A 16281-nucleotide genomic window follows, 5' to 3' on the forward strand; every position below is an offset into this window, starting at 1 on the left:
AACATTGTTAAAATGTCTATACTTCCCAAAGCAATCTACCTATTCAATGCCATTCCTATCAAAGTATCTACATCGTACTTTCAAGATTTGGAAAAAATGATTCTGCGTTTTGTATGGAACCGGAAAAAACCCCGTATAGCTAAGGCAGTTCTTAGTAATAAAAATAAAGCTGGGGGCATCAGCATACCAGATTTTAGTCTGTACTACAAAGCCATAGTGGTCAAGACAGCATGGTACTGGCACAAAAACAGAGACATAGACACTTGGAATCGAATTGAAAACCAAGAAATGAAACTAACATTTTACAACCACCTAATCTTTGATAAACCAAATAAGAACATACCTTGGGGGAAAGACTCCCTATTCAATAAATGGTGTTGGGAGAACTGGATGTCTACATGTAAAAGACTGAAACTGGACCCACACCTTTCCCCACTCACAAAAATTGATTCAAGATGGATAAAGGACTTAAATTTAAGGCATGAAGCAATGAAAATCCTCAAAGAAAGCATTGGAAAAACACTGGAAGATATTGGCCTGGGGGAAGACTTCATGAAGAAGACTGCCATGGCAATTGCAACAACAACAAAAATAAACAAATGGGACTTCATTAAACTGAAAAGCTTCTGTACAGCTAAGGAGACAATAACCAAAGCAAAGAGACAACCTACACAATGGGAAAGGATATTTGCATATTTTCAATCAGACAAAAGCTTGATAACTAGGATCTATAGAGAACTCAAATTAATCCACATGAAAAAAGCCAACAATCCCATAGATCAATTGGCAAGAAACATGAATAGAACTTTCTCTAAAGATGACAGACGAATGGCTAACAAACACATGAAAAAATGTTCATCATCTCTATATATTAGAGAAATGCAAATCAAAACAACCCTGAGATATCATCTAACCCCAGTGAGAATGGCCCACATCACAAAATCTCAAAACTGCAGATGCTGGCGTGGATGTGGAGTGAAGGAAACACTTTTACACTGCTGGTGGGACTGCAAACTAGTACAACCTTTCTGGAAGGAAGTATGGAGAAACCTCAAAGCACTCAAGCTAGACCTCCCATTTGATCCTGCAATCCCATTACTCGGCATCTACCCAGAAGGGAAAAAATCCTTTTATCATAAGGACACTTGTACTAGACTGTTTATTGCAGCTCAATTTACAATTGCCAAAATGTGGAAACAGCCTAAATGCCCACCAACCCAGGAATGGATTAACAAGCTGTGGTATATGTATACCATGGAATACTATTCAGCCATTAAAAAAAATGGAGACTTTACAACCTTCGTATTAACTTGGATGGAAGTGGAAGACGTTATTCTTAGTAAAGCATCACAAGAATGGAGAAGCATGAATCCTATGTACTCAATCTTGATATGAGGACAATTAATGACAATTATGGTTATGGGGGGGGGAAGCAGAAAGAGGGATGGAGGGAGTGGGTGGGGCCTTAGTGTGTGTCACACTTTATGGGGGCAAGACATGATTGCAAAAGGGACCTAACAATTGCAATCAGTGTAACTGGCTTATTGTACCCTCAATGAATCCCCAACAATAAATAAAAAATATATATATAAATAAAGGTATTTTCAAATAATGTTCATCACCAATAGGCTTATGCTGCAAGAAATGTCACGGTGAGTTCTGCAGGCTGACGCAAAAAATAATATCACAGGAAAACTCTCAGGAAAGAGTAAATATAGGGATATTTCTAAAAAGATTATTTCTTCTCTTAATTTCCTTATAATATGGATGACCGTTCAGAGATAAACTTTTAACATTACCTTGGAGAGGTTAACAATGTATATAGATGTAATAAATATAACAACATAAAGAATAACAAAGGCATGAATGGATGAACTTGTAAAATTGCAATGATTGTATATTTCATATCAATTAGTATAAAATTAACTCGAAATAATTAAATAATTAAATCTAAGATTAACAAAAAAATAAATAATAAATTCATAGAACTAAATCCGATCATATTAATAATTTCATTAAATTCTACAGAACCAAACATTGCAAAGGTCATCAGAATGGATTTTGTAAGGCAGGATTAAATTTATGTTGTCTACAAGGTACAAATTTTAAATATAAAGACAAAGATTAAATATAAAGATTGAAAGTAAATGACATGCAAATTTTAAAGGGCTTTAAATAAACTACAATATTGTAATAAAATTTATTTTTAAAAAGTTTGAAAATAAATAGATGGAAAAAGATATATTAGATAAACAGCCTAAAGAAGGCTGAAACGGATATGCTAACATCAGATAAAACAGACGCTCAGATAAAGAGTGAAGAATACTTAAGAAAGGAGTATAATTGTGATGGATATGTTACCTAGTTCAATGTGAGCATTTCACACTGTATATCAAAGGAGTACGCTGAGCCCCATAAATGCATCAATGTAAAAAGTTATGATTTAACAAATAATGATAATTAAAAAAAGAATGAAGAATACAGTATTACAAAGATAAAGAGAATATTTTGTTATGGTAATATTATCTACTGGCTTTTAGCTCAAAAATTGAGAAGATAAAGTAATCAGAAAATACACGTACAAATAATAATAGAGCCTCAAAATGCAAGAAATGAAAATTGATAGAGTTAAAACAGAAATAAACAATCCTAAAATTATAGTAGGAGAATTTAACACCTCTCTGTCAGGAACTGATAAAACAACCAGAAACAACAACAACAAAAGAAATCAATAGAAGATAATATCTCACTATGAGTTTGATATGTATTTTCCTGATGAGTAATGATGTTGAGTATCTTTTCATATACTATTTTTTTTTTTGAGACAGAGTCTCACTCTGTTGCCCTCAATAAAGTGCTGTGTTGTCATAGCTCACAACTCCTGGGCTCCACCTCCAACTCCTGGGCTCAAGTGATCCTCTTGCGTCAGCCTCCCAAGAAGCTAGGACTATAGATGCCTGCCACAATGCCTGGTTAGTTTTTAGGGATGGTATCTCACTCTTGCTCAGGCTGGTTTTGAACTCCCTCAAGCAATCCACCCATCTCAGCCTCCCAGAGTGCTAAGATTACAGGTCTGAGCCACTACACCCAGTGTCTTTTTATATATTTATTTGCCATTTATATTTTGGAAAAATATCTATTCAGGTTCTTTGCCCATTTTAAAATCAGGTTATTTGAGGGGATTTGCTATTAAGTTTCTTGTCTATTTTGAATATTAATTTTTTATTAGATATATGGTTTACAAATATTTTTTCCCATTATATAAGTTGCCTTTCATTTTGTTGACTGTTTCTTTTGCTGTGCAGAAACTTCTTAGTTTAATATAGTCCCACTTGTTTATTTTGTTTATGTTGCCTGTGTTGTTGGTGCTAAGTCCAAAAATCGATTGCCAAGACAGAAAAAGAAAAAAGATAGAGAAAAAAATTAATGAAACAAAAAGCTAGTCTTATAAAAGATCAATAACATTAATAAAGCTCTCGCAAGAATGACCAAAGGGGGTTAAATGAAAACATAAAGATATTAAAAGAAAAATAAGGGTATATTACAGACAAGTCTATGTACATAAATTTGATAATATACATGGATTAGTTTAATGCCTTGAAAGACAAAAACTACCAAAACTCACTCAAGAGGAAATAACTTGAATAATACTATATTAAGTTTGAAATTGAATTTGCAGTTAAAAATCTTTCAACAAGGAAAACTACAGGCCTAGATTGTTTCACAGGTAAATTTTATGAAATATTTAAGGAAGGAATCATATCAATTGTGTACTATCTCTTCAAGAAAACAAGAGAGAGAAAGCTTTAACTAATATTATGTTGCCAGCATTACCTGATTACTCAAACCAAAGACATTACTAGGAAACAAAACTATAGGTACTACCCCTCATGAACATAAATGCAAAAATCCTCTACAAAATATCAGAAAATCAAATCCAGCAATAAATAAATCTGATAATATATTGTGACTAATAAGGATTTATTCTAAGTTTGGTTCAACATTCAAAAATCAATCAAGGCGAGTCTTAATATTAACAGACTAAAGAAGAAAACCATATTATTATCTCAACAGAAACAAAAAAGCATGTGTCAAAATTCAATATCTATTAATAACATTTTTAACTCTCAGGAATCTAGAAAAGTAAGGAAACTTCCATAATCTTATAAGTGGAATATCTCACACACACACAACAAACAAACAACTTAGACCCTCTAAGCTTGAGAACAAGGTAGTGATGTCCTCGATCACCACCCCTACTCAATGTTTACAAAAACTCACAGCCACTGTAAAAAGATTTCTTTTTTTTTTTTTTGCAGTTTTTGGTCGGGGCTGGGTTTGAACCCACCTTCCTTCATCATAGGTCTGGCGCCCTACTCCTTTGAGCCATAGGCGCTGCCTGTAAAAAGATTTTTTTTAAGACAATCAAAAGGAAATAAATCATGGAAAAAGCCCAAGTGCCCATCAATCCACGAATGGATTAATACATTGTGGTATATGTACACCATGGAATATTATGCAGCCTTAAAGAAAGATGGAGACTTTACCTCTTTCATGTTTACATGGATGGAGCTGGAACATATTCTTCTTAGTAAAGTATCTCAAGAATGGAAGAAAAAGTACCCAATGTATGTACTCAGCCCTACTATGAAACTAATTTAGGGTTTTCACATGAAAGCTATAACCCAGTTACAACCTAAGAATAGGGGGAAGGGGATAAGGGAGGGGAGGGAGGGGGGAGGTGGGTAGAGGGAAGGGGATTAGTGGGATTACACCAGCGGTGCATCTTACAAGGGTATATGTGACACTTGGTAAATGTGGAATGTAAGTGTCTTGGCACAGTAACTGAGAGAATGCCAGGAAGGCTATGTTAACCAGTGTGATGAAAGTGTGTCAAACGGTCTGTGAAGCTAGTGAATGATGCCCCATGATCATATCAATGTACACAGCTATGATTTAATAAAAAAATAAAATAAAATAGGAAATAAAAATCTCTCTCAAAATGCATTGTTCCTGCAAAAGATGCAGAAATCTGTTTTTAAAAAGCTCCTAGAACCAATTAGTGAGTTTTTCAGGGTTGAGGGATACATAATGAAGGTACAAAAATCTATTGTAGGCCACACAGTGGTTCACATGTGCAATCCTAGCACTCTAGGAGGCCAAGGCAAGAGGATCACCTGAGCTCAGGAGTTCAAGACCAGTCTGAGAAAGAGCAAGACACTGTCTCTACTAAAAATAGAAAAACAAAAATTATCTGGGCCTGATACTCCTACAAGATTCTGAGTGCCCTCCAGGCAGGGACTAAGTCTTATTGTCCTGTGATGACCATGTAGTATAGTCTAGACCAGTGGTTCTCAAACTTCCTAATGCCACGGCTCTTTAATACAGTTCCTATGGGGCGCGACCCACAGGTTGAAAACCTCTGGTCTAGACACTCAACACAACTAGACATCAAGAATCGTGCTAACGGATTGGTCTTTTTTTCCTGATGAACAACAGGCAACTTTTACAGCAAACTGCCTCAGACAACTGTTGTAAATTAAAAATGGCAATTAGAGAAATTTTGTCTCCCACTTCCCACTAGATTCTGTTCTTCACAATGAGATTGTGGACTCTGTTTTCTTTCCTTGTCTCAGAAACCACTATAATGCACTGACTATTGTTCATATTCTGAAAACATTGTGTTTCACATATTTTGTCTTCACTTTTGAAAGATGGTTTTGCTGAATTCTGAGTCTCCAGTTTTTTCTCTCTTCTAATGTTTTAAATATGATATTCTGTTGTCTTTTGGTTTGCCTGATTTCTAACAAGAAATCCTTTCATTTTTAATGTGGTTCCTCCACATTAAATGTAGCAGTTATCTCTTTTTCAGATCTTTCAGGCTTCAAATTTCTTTCTTTATCTTCGATTTCAATAATTTCACTATAAAATTTATAAGTGTGCTTTTCTTACTATATATCCTTCTTGGAGCTCTCTGAGCTTCTTGGATCTATGATGTGTACTTTTCATTAATTTTGAAAAATGTTTCCACTATTATCTCTTCAAATATTTCTTATGCTCCTCCTCATCCCCCCTTTTTGTCTCTCTTTGTTTCAGTTTGAATAAATCTATCCATCCTTTTTCAAGTTTACTCTTGATTAATTATTTCCTCAACTGTGTCCAAGCTACTAACCCATCAATTCTTATCTGATATTGTGGGATGATATGGCATTTCCATTTGAATTTTTTTAAGTTGTTTTGTTGTTGCTGTTGGTGTTCCTCATCTGTTCATGCATATTGTTCACGTATTCCTCTAGATCAGTGGTTTTCAACCTTCCTAATGCCGCAGCCGTTTAATACAGTTACTGTGGGTTGTGACCCACAGGTTGAGAACTGCTGCTCTAGATCTTTCTTTTTTTTTTTTTTTTAATTTTTTTATTAAATCATAACTGTATACAATGATATGATTATGGGGCATCATACACTCACTTCGTAAACCATTTGACACATTTTTATCACAGTGGTTAACATAGCCTTTCCGGCGTTATCTCAGTTACTGTGCCAAAACATTTACATTCTACATTTACCAAGTTTCGCAAATACCCCTGTAATATGCACCACAGGTGTGATCCCACCGATTCCCCTCCCTCTACCCACCCCCCCCTTTCCCACTTCCCCCTATTGTTAAGTTGTAGCTGGGTTATAGCTTTCATGTGAGAGCCCCAAATTAGTTTCATAGTAGGGCTGTGTACATTGGGTATTTTTTCTTCCATTCTTGGGATACTTTACTAAGAAGAATATGTTCCAGCTCCATCCATGTAAACATGAAAGAGGTAAAGTCTCCATCTTTCTTTAAGGCTGCATAGTATTCCATGGTATACATATACCACAATTTATTAATCCATTCGTGGATCGATGGGCACTTGGGCTTTTTCCATGACTTAGCTATTATGAATTGGGCTGCAATAAACATTCTGGTACAAATATCTTTGTTATGTTGTGATTTTTGGTCTTCTGGGTATATGCCCAGCAGAGGAATTACAGGATTGAATGGCAGATCTATTTTTAGATCTCTGAGTGTTCTCCATATATCTTTCCAAAAGGAATGTATTAATTTGCATTCCCACCAGCAGTTCAGAAGTGTTCCCTTTTCTCCGCATCCACGCCAACATCTCTGGTCTTGAGATTTTGTGATATAGGCTAGTCTCATTGGAGTTAGATGATATCTCAAAGTAGTTTTGATTTGCATTTCTCTGATGATTAAAGATGATGAGCATTTTTTCATATGTCTGAAGGCTGTGCGCCTGTCTTCTTCAGAGAAGTTTCTCTTCAAATCCCTTGCCCAGCCTGCGATGGGATCCCTTGTTTTTTTCTTGCTGATGCGTTTGAGTTCTCTGTGGATTCTGGTTATTAAACCTTTGTCAGAGTTATACCCTGCAAATATCTTCTCCCATTCCGAGGGCTGTCTGCTTGCTCTGCTTACTGTGTTCTTAGCTGTGCAGAAGCTTTTTAGTTTGATCAAGTCCCAGTAGTGTATTTTTGAAGCTGCTTCAATTGCCCGGGGGGTTCTCCTCATGAAATGCTCACCCAGACCAATTTCTTCAAGGGTTTTCCCTGCATTCTCCTCTAGTATTTTAATAGATTCATGTCTTAAGTTTAAATCTTTGATCCAGTGAGAGTCTATCTTAGTTAATGGTGAAAGGTGTGGGTCCAATTTCAGTCTTCTGCAGGTTGCCAGCCAGTTCACCCAGCACCATTTGTTAAATAGGGAATCTTTTCCCCACTGAATGTTTTTAATTGGCTTGTCAAAAATCAAATAGCGGTAAGCAGCTGGATTCATCTCTTGGTTCTCTATTCTATTCCAGATATCTACTTCTCTGTTTTTGTGCCAATACCATGCTGTTTTGATCACTATCGAGTTGTAGTCAAGTCTGAGGTCTGGTAGTGTGATTCCTCCTGTTTTGTTTTTATTTCTGAGTAATGTCTTGGCTATTCGAGGTTTTTTCTGATTCCATATAAAACGAAGTAATGTTTTTTCAAGATCTTTAAAATATGACAGTGGAGCTTTAATAGGGAGTGCGTTGAAATTATATATTGCTTTGGGTAGTATGGACATTTTGATAATGTTGATTCTTCCTAGCCATGAGCATGGTATGTTTTTCCATTTGTTAACATTTTCAGCTATTTCTTTTCTTAGAGTTTCATAGTTCTCTTTATAGAGATCTTTCACGTCTTTTGTTAGGTAAATTCCCAAATATTTCATCTTCTTTGGCACTACTGTGAATGGGATAGAGTCCTTAACTGTTTTTTCAATTTGACTGTTGTTGGTGTATATAAAGGCTACCGATTTATGAATGTTCATTTTGTAACCTGAGACACTGCTGTATTCCTTGATCACTTCTAGGAGTTTTGTAGTAGAGTCCCTAGTGTTTTCCAGATACACAATCATATCATCTGCGAAGAGCGAGAGTTTGATTTCTTCTGACCCTATATGGATACCCTTGATCGCCTTTTCTTCCCTAATTGCGGTGGCTAAAACTTCCATTACAATGTTGAAAAGCAATGGAGACAATGGGCAGCCTTGTCTGGTTCCTGATCTGAGTGGAAATGATTCCAATTTAACTCCATTCAATATGATATTGGCTGTGGGTTTGCTGTAGATAGCCTCTATCAGTTTAAGAAAAGTCCCTTCTAGACCAATTTTCTTGAGTGTTCTGATCATGAAGGGATGCTGGATATTATCAAAAGCTTTTTCTGCATCAATTGAGAGAATCATATGGTCTTTGTTTTTTAATTTGTTTATGTGCTGAATTACATTTATAGATTTACGTATATTGAACCAGCCTTGAGACCCTGGGATAAAACCAACTTGGTCATGATGTATAATTTGTTTGATGTGTTGCTGGATTCTGTTTGTTAGGATCTTGTTGAATATTTTTGCATCTATATTCATTAGTGATATTGGTCTATAATTTTCTTTTCTTGTTGGGTCTTTTCCTGGTTTGGGGATCAGGGTGATATTTGCTTCATAGAACGTGTTGGGTAGTCTTCCTTCTTTTTCTACATTTTGGAACAGGTTGAGTAATATAGGTACTAATTCCTCTTTAAAGGTTTGGTAGAATTCTGACGTGAAACCATCTGGTCCCGGGCTTTTCTTTTTAGGGAGGTTTTGTATAGTTGATGCTATTTCTGAACTTGATATGGGTCTGTTCAACATTTCCACTTGATTCTGGTTAAGTCTTGGAAGGTGGCGTGCTTCCAAGTATCGGTCTATTTCCTTCAGATTTTTATATTTCTGAGAATAAAGTTTCTTGTAATATTCATTAAGGATTTTTTGGATTTCTGATGAGTCTGTGGTTATTTCGTCTTTGTTGTTTCTGATTGATGATATTAGAGATTTTAGTCTTTTTTTCCTGATTAGGTTGGCCAGAGGTTTATCTATTTTATTGACCTTTTCAAAAAACCAGCTTTTTGATTTATTGATCTGTTGTATTATTCTTTTGTTTTCAATTTCATTTAATTCTGCTCTAATTTTGGTTATTTCTTTTCTTCTACTGGGTTTGGGGTTGGAATGTTCTTCCTTTTCCAGTTGCGTGAGATGTCCCATTAAGTTGTTAACTTCCTCTCTTTCCGTTCTCTTGAGGAAGGCTTGCAGTGCTATAAATTTCCCTCTTAGAACTGCCTTTGCAGTGTCCCAGAGGTTCTGATAGTTTGTGTCTTCATTGTCATTTTGTTCCAAAAAATTGGTGATTTCTTTCTTAATCTCATCTCTGACCCAGCTATCATTCAGCATAAGGTTATTTAACTTCCATGTTTTTGTATGGGTATGCAGATTCCTGTTGTTACTCAATTCAAGTTTTATTCCATGATGGTCCGAGAAGATGCATGGAATAATTTCTATTCCTTTAAATTTACTGAGGTTAGACTTGTGACCTAAAATGTGATCAATTTTGGAGTAAGTTCCGTGGGCTGATGAGAAGTATGTGTATTCAGTTTTGTTGGGATGAAATGTTCTGTAGATGTCTGCTAAATCTAAATATTGGATGGTTAGGTTTAAATCTAAGATTTCTTTGCTCAGCTTCTTTCTGGAGGATCGATCCAACACTGCCAAGGGAGTGTTGAAATCTCCAACGATTATGGAGCTGGAGGAAATCAAGTTACTCATGTCTGTTAGAGTTTCTCTTATAAATTGAGGTGCATTCTGGTTGGGTGCATAGATATTAATAATTGAGATCTCGTCATATTGAGTATTACCCTTAACAAATATGAAGTGACCATTCTTGTCCTTCCTTACTTTTGATGGTTTAAAGCCTACTGTATCTGCAAATAAAATTGCAACACCTGCTTTTTTCTGATTACCATTTGCCTGAAATATGGATGACCATCCTTTCACCCTGAGTCTGTATTTGTCTTTTAAGTTGAGATGTGACTCTTGTATGCAACAAATATCTGGCTTAAGTTTTTGTATCCAGTCAGCTAACCTATGCCTCTTTAGAGGACAGTTTAAGCCATTCACATTGATGGAGAGTATTGATAAGTCTGGTGGAATTTTGTGTATCGAGTTTTTCAAAGGTCCAGTGGACATTTTTAATCCTTTCGCCAGTGTGGAAGTTGGAGTTTGATCCGAAGTTTCTGAGTGAGTTTACTTTTGTGGTATAGGATTGGGTTGGTCATTGTGGAGGATAGGTCTGAGAACATCCTGAAGAGCTGGTTTACTTATGGCAAATTTTTTCAACATATGAATGTCATTGAAGTATTTAATTTCTCCATCATAGATGAAACTCAGTTTAGCTGGATACAAGATCCTGGGTTGAAAGTTTTTTTGCTTTAGGAGATTAAAAGTTGATGACCAGCCTCTTCTTGCTTGAAAAGTTTCAGCAGAGAGATCTGCAGTTATTCTAATATTCTTGCCTTTGTACGTTATAGTTTTCTTTCGCCGGGCTGCTTTGAGAATCTTCTCTTTCATGTTAACTTTAGTGAAGCTAATTATGATATGTCTGGGAGATGGCTTATTGGGGTTGAATCGTGCTGGGGTTCTGAAGCTGTCTGCTATCTGAATTTCAGATTCTCTAGGCATGTCTGGAAAATTTTCTTTCATAATTTCATGTAGAAGGGCCTCTGTGCCCTTGGCAGCCACTTCATCAGTCTCCGAAATTCCTATAACCCTTATGTTGTTTTTTTTCGAATTATCTGAGAGCTCTCTGAGTGAGTGATCCGTTTTTGCTCTCCATTTCTCTTCCTCTTTGAGAGATTGGGAGCGTTCGAAGACTTTATCTTCAATGTCAGAAATCCTTTCTTCTGCTTGCTCCATTCTGTTACTGAGGGATTCTACTGTATTTTTCATATCTTTGAGGGCTGTAAGTTCTTGTTTCAGTGTGTCTAAGTCTTTGGTGGTTTTGTCTTTAAATTCATTAAATTCTTGAGACAGTTTTTGAATTTCTCCTCGAATTCCTAATTCCATTTTATTAATCTTGTCTGCAAACCAAATTCTGAATTCGACTTCTGACATCTCAGCCAGTTGTTTATGAATGGGATCTTCAATCACATCTGCCGTATCTTTTCTTGGGGGGGTTGATCTATTCTGGTTATTCATGTTACCAGAGTTTTTCCGCTGATTCCGCCCCATGGTTTACTCACTTTGGTTTTTCCCCTGGGGTTTTATCGAGGGTCCGTACAGTGTTGTGGCCTGAGAAACTGTTGCCCTGTCTGGTGTGGTGGAGCAAAGTGGTTCTGTCTTGTTTTCAGCTGGTTTCTGTTCGATCCTATTGCAACTTCTACTCTGGCTTGAAGTCTCAGCTGTGTGGAAAAATCAGCAATTAAGTCACCCCGCCTGCCCACCTCTGGCCCCAGTTGGAAAAGGAGAATCAAACCTTCCTACAATCACACACCCAGGGCACCGCCTGAAAAGTCCTCAGTCTATTAGCCCAGTTCAAAAGGTCCGAATCAACTGTCTCAATCGGCACTTGTCTCGGGTGGAAGGGTTCAAGAGGTCTCTGGGAACTGGATCACAGGGGCCTGGTGACCCCTCTGACACAGCTCACCCCAGTGCAGCGTGGAGTCAGGAGGAGCCACCCAGCAAACAGAGCAGTCTGGGAAGGTTGACGTCTCCTTCCCCACTTTGCCCCTCCGTCGGACCCAGTCACTGGTATCTCTGCAGATGGCTAACCCAGTTGCCTGCAGTGAACAGACACTCCAGGGGTTTGCACCTGCCTGAATCGCAAGGAAGTCTGCCAGGCCCCCGCAGACTGCCGCTATCTAGCAGGAGGAGATGGGGCCTGACATCTTTGAGTGTTTGATGCAGGTGATGGGAAGGAGGTGTTCACTCAGGCTTAGCCCCGTCCCTGATGGATGCAGCTAACAGAACAGAACAGAACAGACAACTTTGTGAGGTTCTGTCTCTGTTCCTGTCGTCGCCTACAGGAGACGGGCTGTTTTGAGTTCAAACGTCTTTGCTGTTGGAGAATTGCGTCTGAACACCTCTCTGGGTCGGCCCCGCCCTGGAGGCTTCCGGGTTTGTGAGCCGTGTCACCCGTGGCCTCCTCTGGTTGCCCAGGGAGACAGGGGGTGTGGCCTCAGAATATCCAGAAGTGAGCGTTCTGCCGTTAAAGAAAAAACGGCTGGTGATCTACCTCCAGGGAACTGCTGCTCTGGTGTGGGCACTCAGGCGACCCTTTTCTCCTCTGTCCCGCCCCCAGAGTCAGCACTGAGCGGCCGCAGTTTGTGCTGGGTCCACACCCCTTAAGAGATCCCCCAAGAATCAGAACTCTTGGGGGATGGGCCCCCAGACCCCGATTGGGAGTGGGGCGGGGGGAAGCTAGAGTTTCATTCAGTTTTACGCAATACTATGGTCCGGGGATGGCTTCTGCACTGCACCGCAGGGAAGTGCCGCCAAGGCTTGATTTCCCCTCAGCAGAGTGCCCTCTCCTCGCTCATGTGTCCCGGAGTCAGCGCTGACCTGACGCAGCTCAGGCACTGTGCACTCCCCTCGAGAAATCACCCAAGGATCCGAACTCCGGGGGGATAGGCCCTCAGACCCCGAGTGAGAGTAGGGGTTCTCAGCTCTCAGCGGGGAGGCCAGAGTCTTATTCAGTCTTGGGCTCCCTATGCCCGGGGAGGGTTGGTGCACTGCACTGCAGGGAAGTGCCGCCAAGGCTTGATTTCCCCTCAGCAGAGTGCCCTCTCCTCGCTCACGTATCCCAGAGTCGGCGCTGATCTGACGCAGCTCAGGCACTGTGCACTCCCCTCGAGAAATCACCCAAGGAGCCGAACTCCTGGGGGAAAGGCCCTCAGACCCCGAGTGAGATTAGGGGCTCTCAGCTCTCAGTGGGGAGGCCAGAGTCTTATTCAGTCTTGGGCCCCGTATGCCCGGGGAGGGTTGGTGCACTGCACCGCAGGGAAGTGCCGCGAGGCGTGACTCCCCCTCAGCCCGGTGCCCTCTCCTCACTCGGCGTGCCTCAGAGTCAATGCTGACCAGTCGCAACTCGGGGACTGTCCACTTCCCTTGAGAAATCACCCACGGATCCGAAGTCCTGGGGGACAGGCCTCCAGACCTCAGTGGGCGGGAGGGGAGCGCCGGGGATTCAGGGTTGCCGACAAAGGATTCCCAAAGTTTTATTCAGCCCTATGTCCGGCAGGAGAACGCCACGGCACCCCAGTAGGGGAGGTAGGTCCAGTTTTTAGAAGGTCTCTCCCGTGGAGTGTAGTGGGAGGGCCTTTAATTTCTGCCCACTTGTTCAATTTTGGGGCTCTAGAGCCGGTCTCATGGGGGAGGGGGACTCCCGTCCGCTTGGTGGTGGATTTTGTACCTTTTGTTTGCGTCCTTCTGATCACAACTTGCCTCAACACGTGCGTTCTTCAGCCTTCTCTCTTGGTGAGGCTCAAGTCCTCCAGGATACTTACTAAATTCCTATCCCTTAACTCTCCTTCTGGACGGGAGCCTTTGTTGAAAGCTGGCTTCAGTCCGCCATCTTGTCCTAAATCCCTAGATCTTTCAATATACTAATGATAGTTATTTTGAAGTCTCTATCTTATAGTTCTTACATTTGGGACATTTCTTTGTCTCATTCTGTTGACTGCTTTATCTCTTGACAGTATATCAGAGGGGGGCTTTGCTTTGTTTTGTAAGTGTATGTGTGCTTCATAATTTTTTATTCAATGCCAAACATATTATAAAAGAATAGTAGAGACTTAGGTAATAGTATTTATACCCCAAATTAAACATGTCTTTTCTATCAGGCTATTAGTAGGTAGAGAGAACAGAGTTAAGTCAATTTGGTCAATAATTGAGCTGGATTTGGGTTTTGTTTTATTAGATTTACATATGATGCCCCACACACTTCCAATTCTTACAATGATGAGTTTCTGCTACCTTGTGCTTAGTGTAAGGCCTGGAGGGCTGGAGGGATTGTTTCTTGTTTCTTTCCTTCACTCAGCCTTCAACACATTTATATCAAAATGGGTGGTTCTCTCTTCATGCTCTCCAGTGGTAGAGCATACAGTAGCAAGCCATTGCTTGCTTTTGGCTGTGAGGTATATGATGGATATACAATTTCTAGGATCCCCCTACTCCAACCTCAATCTTATGCTGGCCCTATGGGGCTCGAGCCACAAAGGTGGGGATTTCTCAGCATTCCTATTCCACATGCCACCCAAATGCTTGACTGTGAGGGAGTCTTGGTCTGGAGGGAGTTTCCTGCCCCCCAGGCTCCTAGATGTAGCAATACTCTTCTTTGGTCCTGCTTCGGTTTTAGCCCCAGAGAAAAGCATCTTTTGTATCCACCCCTTCCTCAGTATCAGTGTAACAGTACCTGGAACAGGGGTGATTTTCATACCTTTCTCTTGCCAGTAGACTGCCAGTGCTTGTTACTTATCACAAGGCTCATGGCAGGAGCAGATGGATTGTCCCCCTCTCCCAGGGAGAAATAATTTTTGCTAACCCTTTTCTGGTTGTTTTCTTGCTTAATCCCCTCATCTAGAAGTAGGAGGCCTTCGTCTGGGCCCTGAGATATGGCGGCTTCCTACCCCTTTTATTTTATATAAGAGAAATGCCTGGAAGAGGGTGGGCTTTTGGAACTATGGACCACCAATGTCTCTTTCCTGGTCCTTTGATGTCCCCAGTCTCATAAGCTCCAAATGGAGGTTGGGGAAAAGACCCCTAAAGTAGACTAAGGTGACCAACTCATCCCAATTTTCTCAGGACTTTCCAAGTTTGAGCAGAAATCCCTTAGTCCAGGGCCTCTAGAAAGTGGGTCAACCAAATAGCTGATGCTCCTAGGGTTTTTAAACTCTCACACAAGGCCCCATCAAGCTATGGACAAGTCTTTAAAATTTCCTGTTGTTTTCTTCTTTACTGTTCTTATGGCTATCATCTCTTCCACCCATACTCTACCAAAAGGGAAACACAGCTTGTGTGTTCCAGCCCACCCTTTGGCATTGCTTTCAAGCCCAACCCTTCTGGTTGCTTTCCTATGTCAGTTCATTAAAAACCTCAGAAACATTTATAATACTATAGACTATCTGTTTTTTTCTCATTTTTAGGGTGATAATCTCTTGCAGAGGTGGTGAACCCTATGGCCTTAAGGAAAATTGTGGTCTTTCTGGTCCTTAAGCATGTCCTTTTGACTGAATCCAAATTTTATGTCACAAATCCTTTTATTAAATAGGGTGCAGCAAAGAAAAATGAAGCTTTCTTTCCTCCTTTGGTACTTAAAAAAGAACAATCTTGAAATCAGAAGGCCACAGGTTCCCAGCCCTGCTTGGGTCTTTCTTTTTTTTTTTTTTTTTTTCACCATACACTGGTTTTATAGACCATTTGACATATTTTCATCACACTGGTTAACATAGCCTTCCTGGCATTTTCTTAGTTATTGTGTTAAAACATTTATATTCTACATTTACTAAGTTTCACACGTACCCTTGTAAGATGCACCACAGGTGTAATCCCACCAATCACCCTCCCTCCACCCATCTTCCCCCCTCCCTCCTCTCCCTCTCCCGATTCCCCATATTCTTAGGTTATAACTGGGTTATAGCTTTCATATGAAAGCCATAAATTAGTTTCATAGTAGGGCTGAGTACATTGGATACTTTTTCTAAGAAGTAAAATTTGTCTCTTGTCTACTGGCAAGAGAAAAGTATGAAAATCACCCCTGTTCCAGGTAATGTTACACTGATACTGAGGAAGGGGTGGATGCAAAAGATGCTTTTCTCTGGGGCTAAAACCGAAGCAGGACCAAAGAAGAGATACTTTACTAAGAAGAATATGTTCCAGCTCCATCCATGTAAACATGAAAGAGGTAAAGT

The sequence above is a fragment of the Nycticebus coucang genome, chromosome 4 (genome assembly GCF_027406575.1).
Source record: "Nycticebus coucang isolate mNycCou1 chromosome 4, mNycCou1.pri, whole genome shotgun sequence".
Lineage (NCBI taxonomy): Eukaryota > Metazoa > Chordata > Mammalia > Primates > Lorisidae > Nycticebus > Nycticebus coucang.